Here is a 14,240-nt window from a genome sequence, read left to right on the forward strand (position 1 = left end):
TACCAAGCTCACTAGTCCCACTCATTTGAGACATAGTGACTCACTCACTAATTCCTCACCATGGGAATTAGCTACCACCTCAAATGGGCCATGAAATGCACGCTAATCACCTAGCATGCAAACATCAACAACAATAATCAAAATGATATACTCACTAATTCCTCACCATGGGAATTAGCTACCACCCCAAATGGGCCACAATCATGCACGCTAATCACCTAGCAATGCAACATCAACAATAATCAAGAATAGACACATGCTCACACTCTAAGCCATAATACAGTCTATTCACAAACGGATACATTCACATCATCATGTATACCATCACACATTATCAACATAATTAATCACAAAAGCACATCATATCATGCCACATAACCAACCACAGTATTAGCCCGCTCTACTAATACCTATACCACTCAAAACAACGGGAAATGATCCTTGCAACATCATACCTCAGCTAAGTACATCACTCAGCCTAAACAACCAAAAACTGCCCAACAACAGTTCAGGGAAATCCCAACTCTGCCCATACGCGTACTGCCCATGCCATACGCGTATTGCCCAAACCTGGCCAACTCCATACGCGTATTGCCCACTCTCATACGCGTATTGCGCATTTCCTCGCCCAACTCATACGCGTACCGCCTATTCCATACGCGTACGCTACGCGTAACAACTTCCCATTACGCGTACCAACAGAGACCAATTCACGTTCAAAATGTCATCTTTTTCTCCCATACGCGTAAGGCTTCCCCCCATACGCGTACCAACATCTCATACGCGTATTGCCTAGTGCCATACGCGTATGACCAGAAACCAGAACTCTCAGATCTGCAATGGCTTTTCTGCTACGAGTTCTATTCGATCTAACCTCCCACGGTTCAATTCTTACACAAAATCACTCCTATCGTCTTATACACTTCATATCCTGTTCAATCTCACAAAATCCTAACACTATTCCATCTAATTTCTACGGATTTGCTTCGATTTATCATCCAATTCCATTCATCAATCATTTTCACAAATTCACCATACTCATCCAATTCAAAGGTAAATTAAAGGTCTATCACTACCCATGACATATTATCATATAATACCCGTTAATCAACGATAAACCCCCCTTACCTGAGTTAATCCGGCAAATTCTGCAGCTTCAAGCTCTTCCTCTTCTCTTGCTCTGCCTTTTGCCCTTTCTCTCTTTCAGCCGCTTCTCTTTTCCTTTTCACGTGAAACCCTTTTTCCAAAAATTGGGACTTTTTATTATTCCAACTTATATATCCCAATAAATAATTATTCCAATAATTATTTTTCCAAAATAATAATAATTCAAATATTCTAATTAAATTAATAAACATATTATTAATTTAATTCAAATAAATACATATTATTATCGGGGTGTTACAATTAGGGCCCTCATGCCTACGTATCCTCATAGTGCAATGAGAAAGTCAGAGTAATCGTAGTTCAAGGAACTAGAGGCAGGAGGTGAAAAGAAGTGTGATAGAGGTATGGTCTGAACCAAAGGATAATATGATTTGAACTCCAACAAGGGTGAAAATGTGAACCCAAGAGTAAACAAGTTGTTTGAACCGACAAGTGAGGGCGTAAAGCACTTATATCACTGTACTGGAACAACTTTTGGTTCAAAATGAGGTATAATATAGAGCACAAATGTATAGTGTATTTGGCTCAAAGATAACTGGTATATCACATGGAGTGAAGGAAGGTAGATTACGACTGTATCATGGGATTAACAGAATGAAGTGATCGAAGTCACAGAATTAGAAGAACTTGGTAACAAGTGATCGAATAAGTATTGTTTGAAATCGAAAGGTGAAAGTGTATTGGAATCCATAAGAGAAATGGGGTTTCTACCATAGAGGGAAACAGCGTTAACCGATACGTGGACTAGCAGGCTGCCACTGTAGAGTTTTGGCTAAAAAAGAAGGAATTAAGTGTTTGGGATGAGAGCCAAACAACTATAGGTATGAAATGTGGATTATTCATTAGGCGTCCTAAAAGGGTATGTATGGAATTCCAAGGAAAGTGTATTTCGATGTCAAATAGACAGTATGTCACTGGGTGAACGATTTATGATCGAAGGTAGAAAATGGATAGTGAAAGACATGAGTGGTGCCCTAAGGAGGAAGAGGGATAATTAGAAGTATGCTCGCCAAGGATTCGCATCCTCGTGCCTACGTATTCTCATTGTAAAATGAGAAAGTCAGAGCAATCATAGTTCGGAACTACGAGAATAGAGAGAGAGATGTTTGTCTAAGCAACGGGGACTCACGAGACAAACACACAAGGGATGATTGTAAGAACAAAATTAGTTCTACAATAGATTCCAGGATTTTGATGATAACAAGGGATGAAACCAAAAATGGCACCCTAACGAAATTTCTCTAAGTGTGCAGGACTCTGAACAAGAACAAAGGAATCTGATCGCTTTATCAGATACAGAATCAAATCAGATACAAAGTACCAGAAGACCAGAAGCATTTGAAGAAGAAGCCCGCTCTAGAAGTTCTGACCCTGAGTGAAACAGGACAGCAGAATACCAGAAGCTCTAAACCTCCACTGAAATCAACTCTGATGAGCTAAAAAGACTAGGACTATTAGAAGCTCTGATGTAATTTCAACACAATCTTAGATTGTCAGAGATAACGTAGATTCTGACGAAGGATCTCCTAATCTAGAAAGAGTAACAGAAACAACAACTTCAAATGGAAAGAAAGTATATTTGGAAAGAAGTTATTCAGGGAGACAAAATTGGTTATGGCAAGAAACACAGAAGTAATGGCATCAAACTCTCATCAAAGACAAATATTCTGCCATCACTACAACGGTCCTTTCACCACTATATAAAGGACGACATACTTCATTGAGAGACACACCTGAACGCACAAAATATTCTCTATCCTCTCTCTTAGTTTTTCACGAGTTGTTGCTCATACGTGAAAACACTTACTTGCTCCACTTGCTGTAATATTTGCTTAATCTTAGAAGCACTTTAGATTACAAATTCCTTTTGTTAAATTGATTTTGTTCCTCAAGTGACTTTGCGTAGTCTGTATACTTGGGAGGACTAAGAGATCTTTCTCTTAGACGTTGGTTGTAAAAATCTTTCAAGATTAATGGATTAAGTCCTTTTTGAAGGCGAAATCACCTTGGCCGGGTGGACTGGAGTAGCTTTGTATTATAAGCGAACCAGTATAAAATCTTGTGTGTTCTTATTCTGCAAAAGCGCTTATTTTCCAAAACAATTCAAACCCCCCTTTCTTGTTTTTCTCACCTTCAAGGATTGCAGTACTAGAATGCAAGGAGTATTATATCACTTGTTGGGGAATCGACAATTCGAGATCAAATTAGGATAGTATCTTGGATCCAAGAGAAGGATAAACACTCAATCGAAGAGCAAAGTGGCGTGTTAGCCGAAGAAGAATGAATTGAATGTTTAGGATGAGAGTCAAACAAGAATGAATTGAATGTTTGGGATGAGATCCAAACAAGAATGAATTGAATGTTTGGGATGAGAGTCAAACAAGATGGATTAGATGTTTGGGATGAGAGCCAAACAACTCTCGATTGAAGAGATGGATTGTCATCAGGACGTCCTAAAAGGATGGACAAGGAGTCCAAAGAGAATTATGATTGATCTTGAAAAGATGGTATGGGTTGTGTGCATGGGTGATCCATGGGATAGAGAAAGTGGATTAATAAATAAGATAGCTGGCGAAGAAACTGGGTTCTCCTGCCTACGTACCCTCATTGTGCAATGAGGAAATCAGAGCTTTCGTAGTTCAACCCACTAGGGCTGAAAAGAAATTGATTGGAGGCAAGAGGAAATGAATGATTGATATTGAAATGCTTTGAATGGAATGATTGAGAATTAAATAGAATGAATAATGGATAGACTTGATAGTTATTGGATGAGAATCACACTAAAGTCTATGGGTAAAGGTGGATACGATAAGCAACGAGCCAAACGTCTCGCACCAAAAGGTATCCAGAATGAGTGTAGGAAAGCTTCAGTCTCATTCCTTCTTTACCACTTAAGGCTCGTGGCATGTGACTCTCGTCTTAAACTTCAAGGGAAGAGAGGAGAGTCTTTGTAGTTGTTTCTTGCAATGATAAAGACCTTATCAATCGTTCGATTCAAATCGTACTAAAGTCTATGAATAGAGGTGAGTATGATGAGGGTTGGGCCATACGTCCCATACCCAAAGATACTCAGAATGGGGGTAGGAATACTCCAGTCCCACTCCTTCTCCATTACTTAAGGCTCGTATTGTACAACTTGATTCATGGTTGATAAGTTGTTGATGTAGTCCTTGGTTTTGTTGTATTTTGCTTTTGTGAAGATAGACTTGTTAATCGTATGATTAGAATTGTGCTAAAGTCTATGAATAGAGGTGAATATGATGAGCACTAGGTCATATGTCCCATACCCAAAGATACTCAAAATGGGGGTAGGAATACTCCAGTCCCACTCCTTCTCTATTGCTTAAGGCTCGTGTCACACTCTTCTAACTTTGATTTAACAGGTGCTGAAAATGCCACCTTTGATGTGCTTGAATAATCCGCTGCTTGGTATGACTGAGGATGTCGTGATTGAAGATCTTGTCTTGAGGCCTTGAGCTCCACAGCTTGGAAGAAAAGTCTTATTAAGTGACCAAGGGTCTTTTGGTCACTCAAATTAGACTGGGGGATTATTCAAAGGATTTAATTAATCAAAATCGCTTTTGATCAATTTAATCGGGGGTTTGGTATTAGTTTTGGGGGTATGTTTGAATCTAATCTAATGGTTAGAATTGTTACAAACTATCCTAAGTAGCGGTTTAGACTTGCAAGTGGGGTTATGTTGGAGTAAGGTGAAGTGGGCCAGGATTGTTTTATTTGTCCATACAATGATGCAGCAAGCCCGAGAAAATTTTACCATATACCCCTACAATTGTACCCATACCCCTACATTAAATTTTTTTGGACCAAAATACCCTCATATAAATAGGGTATATTTTCCCTTTCAATTTTTTTTTACCATTTTCGTTGAAGACTTCCGGAGAAGACAAATATTTGGCGTTTTTGCATTGTATACCGGAACACTTAAGAGTAAGTCTTTCGGTTTGGATAATTGTATACCGGAACACTTCTCTAAAGAGTTCCGGTTTGTTGTCTTTAAGGGACACTGAACCGGAAGTCTTTTAGAAAGTCTTCTGGTTTGTATACTTGTATACCAGAACACTTTCTTAAAGACTTCCGGTTTGGATGATGTATACCGGAACTCTTTAAGAAAGTGTTCCGGAAGGCTTTTTGTGTTTTTTACTAACCGGAACTCTTCTTTGAAGTGTTCCGGTACGTAATTTTTTTTTTTAATTTTAATTATTTTTTTAAACATTATTTTTGCAGTGGTTCGAAGAAGAGGTGCAGATGGCCGGATTCCAGTCCGCACGTTAGACCGGGGTGCATCTTCATCTGCAGCTGCAGCTGAGCCGACTGGATATCCAGAAGGGCCGTACGATACGTCTCTTTTGGTGAAGTACGAGCATCATGTTGCTCGACATATATGGTTCGGTGAGGTAAGTAAACAGGCTATATTTGAAAATGAATAATAGTTGAATATTTTATAATTTGTTTTCTAATATGTGTTTTAATTGTTTTTAGGAAAGAGGACCAAAGAAAGAGTTGAAGGTTGCCGGACATGGACTGAAGTTGACTTCTAGGGTTCCATTGGCTCTTCCACCACAGATGGAGAGTTGGGTATCTAGATCCGGTTTAGCTTCACTGCAGAGAACCAGTCTGAACAAGATAGACACAAATCTTGTCTTTGCATTTGTGGAAAGATGGCATCTAGAGACATCTTCATTTCACATGCCGTTTGGTGAAATGAGCATTACTTTAGATGATGTCGCATGTCTACTTCACTTGCCCATTAGGGGTATCTTTTGGAGTCCTCAGGATGTGACTGAAGAGCTAGCTGTTGAACTTGCTGTTGACTACCTAGGAGTGTCACAGGGTCAGGCACAGTCACATGTTCGGAGTTGCAGGGGGTCGTATTACAAGTTGGAGTGGTTATATGATTTATTCGTACATCATAGGGCTGCTTCCAGCTGGGCATATGCGACTAGAGCATATCTATTGATGTTGGTGGGTTCCACCATATTTGCTGATAAGACCTTTACACTTGTAGAGGCACGATACCTCCTCCTATTTAGGGACTTGGATGGATGTTCAGGATATAGTTGGGGAGCAGCTGCACTAGTTACCCTCTACCGATATCTTGGAGATGCGTCTATGTACAGTTGCAAACAGCTCGGTGGATATCCTACTCTCCTACAGGTATATAATTTAATTTTGTTAATTAAGTGTTGGATTCATTTTATAAAATATTGTAACTTAATTTGTTTTATTTATTATGTTTTTATTTTGTAACAGTGTTGGATTCACGAGTATTTTTCAACTGTTGGAAAAAGAGGGGAGAATTGGAATCCTGCTGAAAACTGTGGTCTTCCCCGAGCGATGAGATGGTCGTATAGACAGGGAGTCCTGAAGGTCGATGATTTACGACCTATTTTGGACGAGCTGACACCTACCGACGTCATCTGGCGACCTTTTGAGGATCATAGAGCATGGCGTGTATTTGATGAGATATGTCTTTACAGGGGCTGTTTAGTGGGGTGAAACAGTTGTTCCATACTTGCCTGATAGATGTTTACGTCAGTTCGGGTATAGGCAGTATGTTCCATCCCCACCTCTGGATTGTATGATGGCGACGGATATTGATGTTGATTGGATCAGTTACCATTAGAGTGTTGTCGTTGTGATCGGTTCATCTACCGTGGCCACCACTCCATCTGAGGTAGAAGACGGTTATCTGGAGTGGTATTATCGTGTTTCCCATCCACGGTTGGTCCCTCCCCATCGTGACGCTCCTAGAGAGGTACCCGTTCCTGTATATGACGTCGGGCCATCTGATCCTGATTGGGCTCGTGTATCTATATTGATTCGTCGCTATCTGAAAGAAAGTGATGCACGGATTGCCTAAACAGACAAGTACAACATTATAGCGATTCGCTATCATGTAACCCATATCTGGTAGACTCATCCATTTTTCAGGTGGCTGTGAACTAAACGATTCTATCATCAAAGATTCTCTCACAGCTGACAACCGATTAGAAAATAACTTGTCATACAAAGTTTACCTATCCTTGTCTATTATTTCCAACCCCAACTCTCTGCGAACCATTGACCAACCATCCTCACCATATCCATGCAATGATGCAATGACTCTAAATCCATAATTACCATCTGATTCAACATTAACTACATCTTCAATGTATGACCTAATATGATTAGGAAATTGAACAATGAATTATGGTTGCTTCTTTGATAATTTGATCTTCTTCGAAGTCTGTGATGGTTGAGATTGCCTTTGTGAAGATTGAGATGCCTTATCAACAGACTCATGATACGAAGGGTCCCTATAAACATCATAATCTGCTGGTTTTTTCCCTTTCTTCTTCACTCCTCCTTTGGTTTTTATTTTCTCAGGTGGTGGACACAATGTTGTCATTGTTGGGTATGCTAGTTCACATACCCTACTCCTTAATGCCCTTTTCCCAATAACATCTAATGACCTAAATCGTCTCCACAACTCATCCATTGCAGCCGTCATATCCACCTCTGATCCATCATCTTCACCTATCTCTAACTTAACTTCCATAGTTAGTTTCCTCCAATGAACATGAACAACATCAATGGGTAACGGTATACCACCTACTCTGTATCTTCCTAACTCACAAGCACAAGATAACCCATAAGATGTTCTAAGAGTACAACCACATATTTGCCTGTTAGTTCCAACATAATCAACTCTCAATAACTCTTCAGCAATACGTCTCAAAGCAGCTCGAGATACGGAACCACGCAAATAACCATAAAAGGGATTTACGTGCGCGTGCTCAACTTCGTAAAAACTCTTTTGAAATGAAGCTCTAATGTTTCCCAGTTGTAACCTCAAGTTGTTATTCATGGCTTCCCAACATTTGACCATGTCACCTATACTGTTTCCTAACATCTGCTTTAACTTCCAATGAGCAGATTCAACCCTAAAAATATCAGATATAAAAAATACCATTAGATATTGAAAATATCAAATATTGAAAATATCAAATATTAAAAATATCAGATATTGAAAATAACACATAAAAAAACATAAAAATAATATCAGATATAAAAATAACACATACAAAATTATAAGACGTACCGATTAGTCGTTGTGTTACCCAAATGTGGGACTCGATTAATCCATGCTCCAACAAATCTATGCCTATGTGGAGTCAACCATGTGTCTTTCACATAATTAATAAATCCACTATAATCAACACATGCTTGCTCAAGTTGATGCAACCGCTGACCATACTCAACCTCATCACTAGCCCAGACAACTTCCATCCATAATGTGTCTATCGTCTTTTGCAGGTCATTCACCACATGTTGTTTGCATTTGGCACCAACGTTTTTGTTAATGTGAAATCTACATAGCAAATTAATCGAGTTGGGAAACACAACTTCAATTGCTTTCATCAAAGCAAGATCTCTATCTGTCAAAATCACTTGTGGACACATGTCTTTCTTCACAAACAACTCTTTTAATTTCTCCAATACCCAGCAAAAATTCTCTGTTTGCTCAGACTCCATATACGCAAATCCAACAGCAAAAGTCAACTCAGTCGATGTCATGCCAACAATTTCAAACAAAGGCTATCTATATTTGTTTGTCTTGTAGGTGATATCCATAACTAACACAATCGGAAATATATTCAACAACTTAACTGAATCAGGATGTGCCCAAAATATCTCTCTCACCACTTCCGAGTCATCCTTTTTTCTACTCCAATACACATATCCTGCATCCTCAATAAGCTTAAACAAATGTTGTATCTCACTCCTTGGACCTCTTATATCTTTTTCTATCACACTCTTATGCTTGTATACTTGCGTAATCCGAGTGACATTCTCAGGAAACTTGTCTTGCAAGGAAAGCAAAATATTTCTAGGTGCTACATGTCTCTTTGCCAAATCAGCGACATGTTGCTTCTCATCTGTGGTCAACCTACCAATAAACGAATGACCTTCTAATCTATCAGGTAAACCATGATTATGTAACCCACATTTTACATCAATCTTCCAACCAGATCCATCTTTCGCCGGAGTCGACCTGATTTTAAATGGACATCCACATTTCTTGGACGCACTTTGGGTACCACTATCACTAATCTTGTGTTTCCCACCTTTATCACAACCAAATATTATTTTGTTACTTCTCCCTCTCTTCCCCGTTTCAGTATCTGAACGACTGATAATAACAGTTACTTTATTGTCGATTTCAACCTCTTTAATCCATCTGATAACCTCTTCTCGTGTACCAAATCTTTCCGTCGTCATAAACGCATCAGTAGTATCTACACATATTTTGGGAAGATTTTCCATTTCTGAAAAAAAAAATTAAAAATTAAAAAAGAAAAAAAAAACGTACCGGAAGACTTAAAGAAAGACTTCCGGAACACACATAATACATACCGGAACACTTCTACAAAGAGTTCCGGTATGCAAAATTTGTTCACCGGAACTCTTTTAAGAAGTCTTCCGGTTTTGAAATTTTTTTATTTGAACCGGAACTCTTTCCTTAAGTGTTCCGGTTTGCTTTTTTGTGTGTTCCGGAAGTCATTCCTAAAGTCTTCCGGTTTGGAAAAATATATACCGGAAATCTTTTTGCAGGAGTTCCGGTGCGAGGGGTGTGAAAGCGTAATTTTTGCAATTTTCAACTTAATGGTAAAAATGAAATGGTAAATTGATTAAAACCAATTAAGGATAAAATGAGAATTTTTAAATTTTTGTAGGGGTATGAGGTTAATTGTAGGGGTACAAGGTAAAATTTTCCAAGCCCAAAGGTATCCAATACATTACCGAACCCAATAGTTGTTAAAGGCCCTTAACCAAATTAATGGATGCATCTGTACACGGTCGGAATTAGCGACCTCATCAATCACGTAGCAGAGCAGGATTGGTCAGGAACTTTTATTAAGCACCCTAAATTACCATTAATGCTAGCAATCTTCCAAAAGCCCAAGGACAAAATAGGATGCCCCAACACACAGTAAACCGGTAAACTTTTCCATGACAGCAAACTATGCCATGCGTATTGAAGTCGACGGTGCTTCCTGCAATTACTTTTCTTCCTCAAATTGCTTCGCAGAACACTTCCCCGAGATTTCCGCAATCTGCACTTTACATTGACAAAACAAACAGTGCTTTGAAGAAAAAGGATTTAATTCTTCCTTGCTACATAATGTCGGCGTCGTTCAGCGACAGCGTGCCCTTGGGCGGGTCAAAATTGATGCTTGACATGGGTTCATGGCCGTTGTGGATTTGTCCGCCAACTCCACTTTGGTGATCTTCCTGTCACCACCGCATGAGGTAAATCATAGCAGGAAAGCAAGTTGTAGACAAAATAACAGTAACTCGTTTGAATGAAGCTCCAACATCCTTAGCCAAACGACGCCGTAATCCTAATGTAAACGAAGAGCAATTCTGCAGGTTTCCTTCCCTCAACTTTTTTTTGCATTCTAACGCAACCTTTTGATTCCAAACTGCCATGAGATGATGAATAAATTTAGTACCAGAAGCATCATCAAAACCAGCTTCTTCAAGCTTGCTTCGTAAAGGTCAATGCCTTCACCGTTATGAACGATGCTAATTGAACCGAAATGGTAACCCGAAACACAGATTGACCTTTAACTCAGTAAAGATCATAATCGATAGTTAGAGCTTCGGGCAATCGGAAGAGTTTCATAAAGCTTTGATAACGACACCGACGCGGCGGCGGTGTGAATAACAAGGAGACAAACCAACGCCCTTTGACCGTATTGTTAAAGATCACAAAGAGCTAGATACCTACGCCGTAAGAAAATTGAAGAATCACCACAGATGAGAAGACGATGATGTTGCGCCGCTCACTGTGAGGTTTTGGAAAGGAGCGTGTGTTTGTAAATAACAGTCTGTGCCAAATCCATTTGTGAGGCCAACAGAGCCGGATTGGGTTCGCCATCAGTCACATGATCGACAATGGGAGTTAATACAGTGAGGTCAAAACCTCCTATCATAGCAATTCTACTTGGGTCTCTTTGTTGGACGAATAAGCATGATCCTGGAACAGGATTGTCATTCACCAAACGCGTGCCAGGTGTATGATTAAATACTTCACCCAAATTCTGTTTTAATTTTGACCTATCCCAATGGATTTGATTTCCTTTACGGTGCTTGTTTACGGTTTCACTGTTTTGGATCTTTGACCGATTCTTATAACGATCATGATTCCTCAATCGGGTTTTGGCAAGGGTCGCGGTAGTGGTTATGTGGATTTTATGGTGAATTTGCTCGGGAAATTGATTTATAAATATGGTTTTGTAATGAATTCAAGTCTAAGTGTGAATGAATTTTCTTGTTGTGATTTTAAGGTCGAGTTCCGGTATTGGTGAAATATTGAATTTTCTATGGTTGGTGTTCATGGCGAAGCTTGAAGCCCACGGTAAACGTCCACATAAAAGAAAAGCAAGGCAAAATCAAGCATACAAAGATATATCAAGCAAACAAGCGAGAAAGCACAAGCAAACAAGAATTCGTGAAATGATAAGGTTTAAGGTTTACCGATCGGAGACCCTCCGATGGTTCTTCAATGGCGACACAAACCCAATACGGTAAGAAACTATTCAATTCCTCTTCCTCTCTTCTTCAACCCCTTTCATTTCTTCCGTTGGTTTTCTTGTTATTGTTGATTTCTTTTTTGCCACTTTTCAATGCTTGGAACATGAAAACTATGGTGTCAAGTGTAGTGAAGGTTATGCTCAAGTTTATTGAAGCTTCAATGTGAAGCTTCAACAATCATGAATTTGAGCTCTAGTGAGGGAAGGTTGAAAAATGGAGAATGGAGAGTGAAAAACTTGAGAGAAAGTGAAGAATGAGTGAAATCAAAAAGTGAAGAAGACCTTTATGAGTGAATGATGAAAGCTTATATAGACTAGGTGAGGGGTGCACATTGATTAGAGATTAATTGGGACTGTTTTGGGCACTTTGGGCAATTGCCCAAAGTAGTTAGAAGTTAGTTTGTTAGTTTGTGTTAGTTAGTTACAATTGGAATTCTATTTTTAAATGAAATTCCAATGAAATTCCATTGTAAATTCAGTTAGTCTAGAAACTTGTAAGTTAGTTGAAATCCAAATTGTAATGAAATTAACTTGTTAGTTAGTTAGTTGTGAAGTTGTTTAGTTTTGGGTTCTGCACCCTGTTAAGTGAAAATTCTTTTAAAAAAAAAAGAAGTTAAAGCCAAACCCGTTGCTCGATATTGGAATGCTGTTAGCAATGATTGGACATGTTAGTGAACATTCTGTTATGGTTAAATTCAAATGGAATGAAATATGAAATGCCCCGTTAGTTTGAAATGCAATTTGTTAGTTATGATGGTTAGTAAAATTCCGCATTGGAATGTAAGTAAAAATGAATTTGTTGGTTCTATATGTTATGTGTTAGATGTGAAATTCTGTTTGGAGTTTCAATAAAAAATTTCAATGAATACTCTTATACTAAAAATTTGGAATGTCATTGCAATGAAGTGAAATCATGATGTTAGAAATTGTAAAATTGAAATTGTAGAATGAAATGCTGTATGTAAAATGAAGTGCTGTTGGAACAATGAAGTGTTGTTGGAAAAGCTTAAATGCTGTTAGAACAATGTTGTAATGCTGAAATGCTGTAATGCTGTAGTGCTGAAATGCTGTTATAAAAAGCTGTAATGCTGTTAGAAATTGCTGAAATTGCTGTAATGATGTTAGAAATTGCTGAAATTGTTGTAATGCTGTTAGAAATTGCTGAAATTGCTGTTGGAAATTGCTTTAAAATGAAATGCCGGTGGAACTGAAATGTAGGGAAACTATCATGCCATTGTTGATCAAGAATAGGAATTATTAGCATGCTGTTTTTGGTTGTAAAGTTATGGCTTGGCTTGTTTTATTGTGATCATGTCATGAACATAGGTGATAAACCAAGTTAGATTGCTATGGAGTATGGCATTGTTATTGTGATGAGCTTGAGTTGATTTTATGGTTCGATTGAATTGTAGTTGAAACTTGAATGATGCATATACCATGACTTGAAATGAATGTGGATCTTGAAACATGATTTTCTTGGTTTTTGTAGGTACTCCCATGAAAAAGGACATGGCTTGGTCTTGAAGGATGATGAAGCAAGGAATGTATAACCATAAAGATGATGAAAGAAGATGGATTGTTAATGCTAGAATCACATGTTATTTTGTACTTGTGCTTGGATTTACACTTGTACTTTGCTTTTGAATGAAATGGAAAGTGTTACAATTTATAATAGTTGCTACTAACAACTTTAGAATTCAGACTTGTAATATCATTTATGATTTTAACATTTGAATTGGAATGGTTTAGAATTGTGTATGTGAATTGACTTATGAATGAAGTTTGAATGGCATTGTATTAGATGCTTGGAAATTGAATGTGGTTAATGACTTTGTAAAGGGTTAATTGGTTATGGATTAATGGGATTGGGCTTGCAAATGAGTTTTGCTTTTTTGGTTCGGAATGAGTAATGGACATGAAAGACCAAAAATGGGCTCACTCTAGGACAGCCTTCATGGCCCATAGAAAAGACGATTCCGGAAATCAAATTGAATTCCCAATACCAACTTCAAAATTAAATCTTGAATTCCAAAATAAACTTGACTTTTATCAAAATTTACTTGAATTTTCAAATTAACTTGAATTAATGATTAAATGATCATGGACACTTATGTTAAATGCAATGATCAAGTATGGCAAGTTGACTTTGGTCAACGGGTTGACCAAAAAGACAATAGTTGACCAAAAGTTGACTGATGCAAAAGATGATGAAATGGACTTCCCTGATTAAAATGTATGTTCAAAATGGTACTATGATCTAACTAGGATCAAAGTCTTTTGTGAATGGATGATAGTGACTTGGGTCCAATGAGATGTAGTAGAATATGAATGCAAACAAGCCATGTATTAGGGTTTAGCTAGGTCAAAGATCCCAGTGTCAAGCAATGACCAGAGGTCTCAAATCCAACAATTTGTTAATGTCGTAAACCAATTTAGGGTTTCCAACCCTTCAAAATAAACCACAAGGATTAC

At 38.2% G+C, this 14,240-nt stretch overlaps 1 long non-coding RNA gene across 2 annotated transcripts; it reads left to right on the forward strand.

Annotated features, from left to right (window-relative positions):
• The first annotated feature begins 9,959 nt into the window (after positions 1-9,959).
• Positions 9,960-13,594, forward strand: LOC127106708 (uncharacterized). Of its 2 annotated transcripts, XR_007795466.1 has the most exons (3): positions 10,012-11,248; positions 11,523-11,762; positions 13,258-13,594. It is a non-coding gene; the product is annotated as an uncharacterized LOC127106708 (long non-coding RNA). The 2 variants fall into 2 exon arrangements; XR_007795465.1 differs by having other exon boundaries at positions 9,960-11,762.
• The last annotated feature ends 646 nt before the right edge of the window (positions 13,595-14,240 follow it).

The sequence above is a fragment of the Lathyrus oleraceus genome, chromosome 7 (assembly GCF_024323335.1).
Source record: "Lathyrus oleraceus cultivar Zhongwan6 chromosome 7, CAAS_Psat_ZW6_1.0, whole genome shotgun sequence".
Lineage (NCBI taxonomy): Eukaryota > Viridiplantae > Streptophyta > Magnoliopsida > Fabales > Fabaceae > Lathyrus > Lathyrus oleraceus.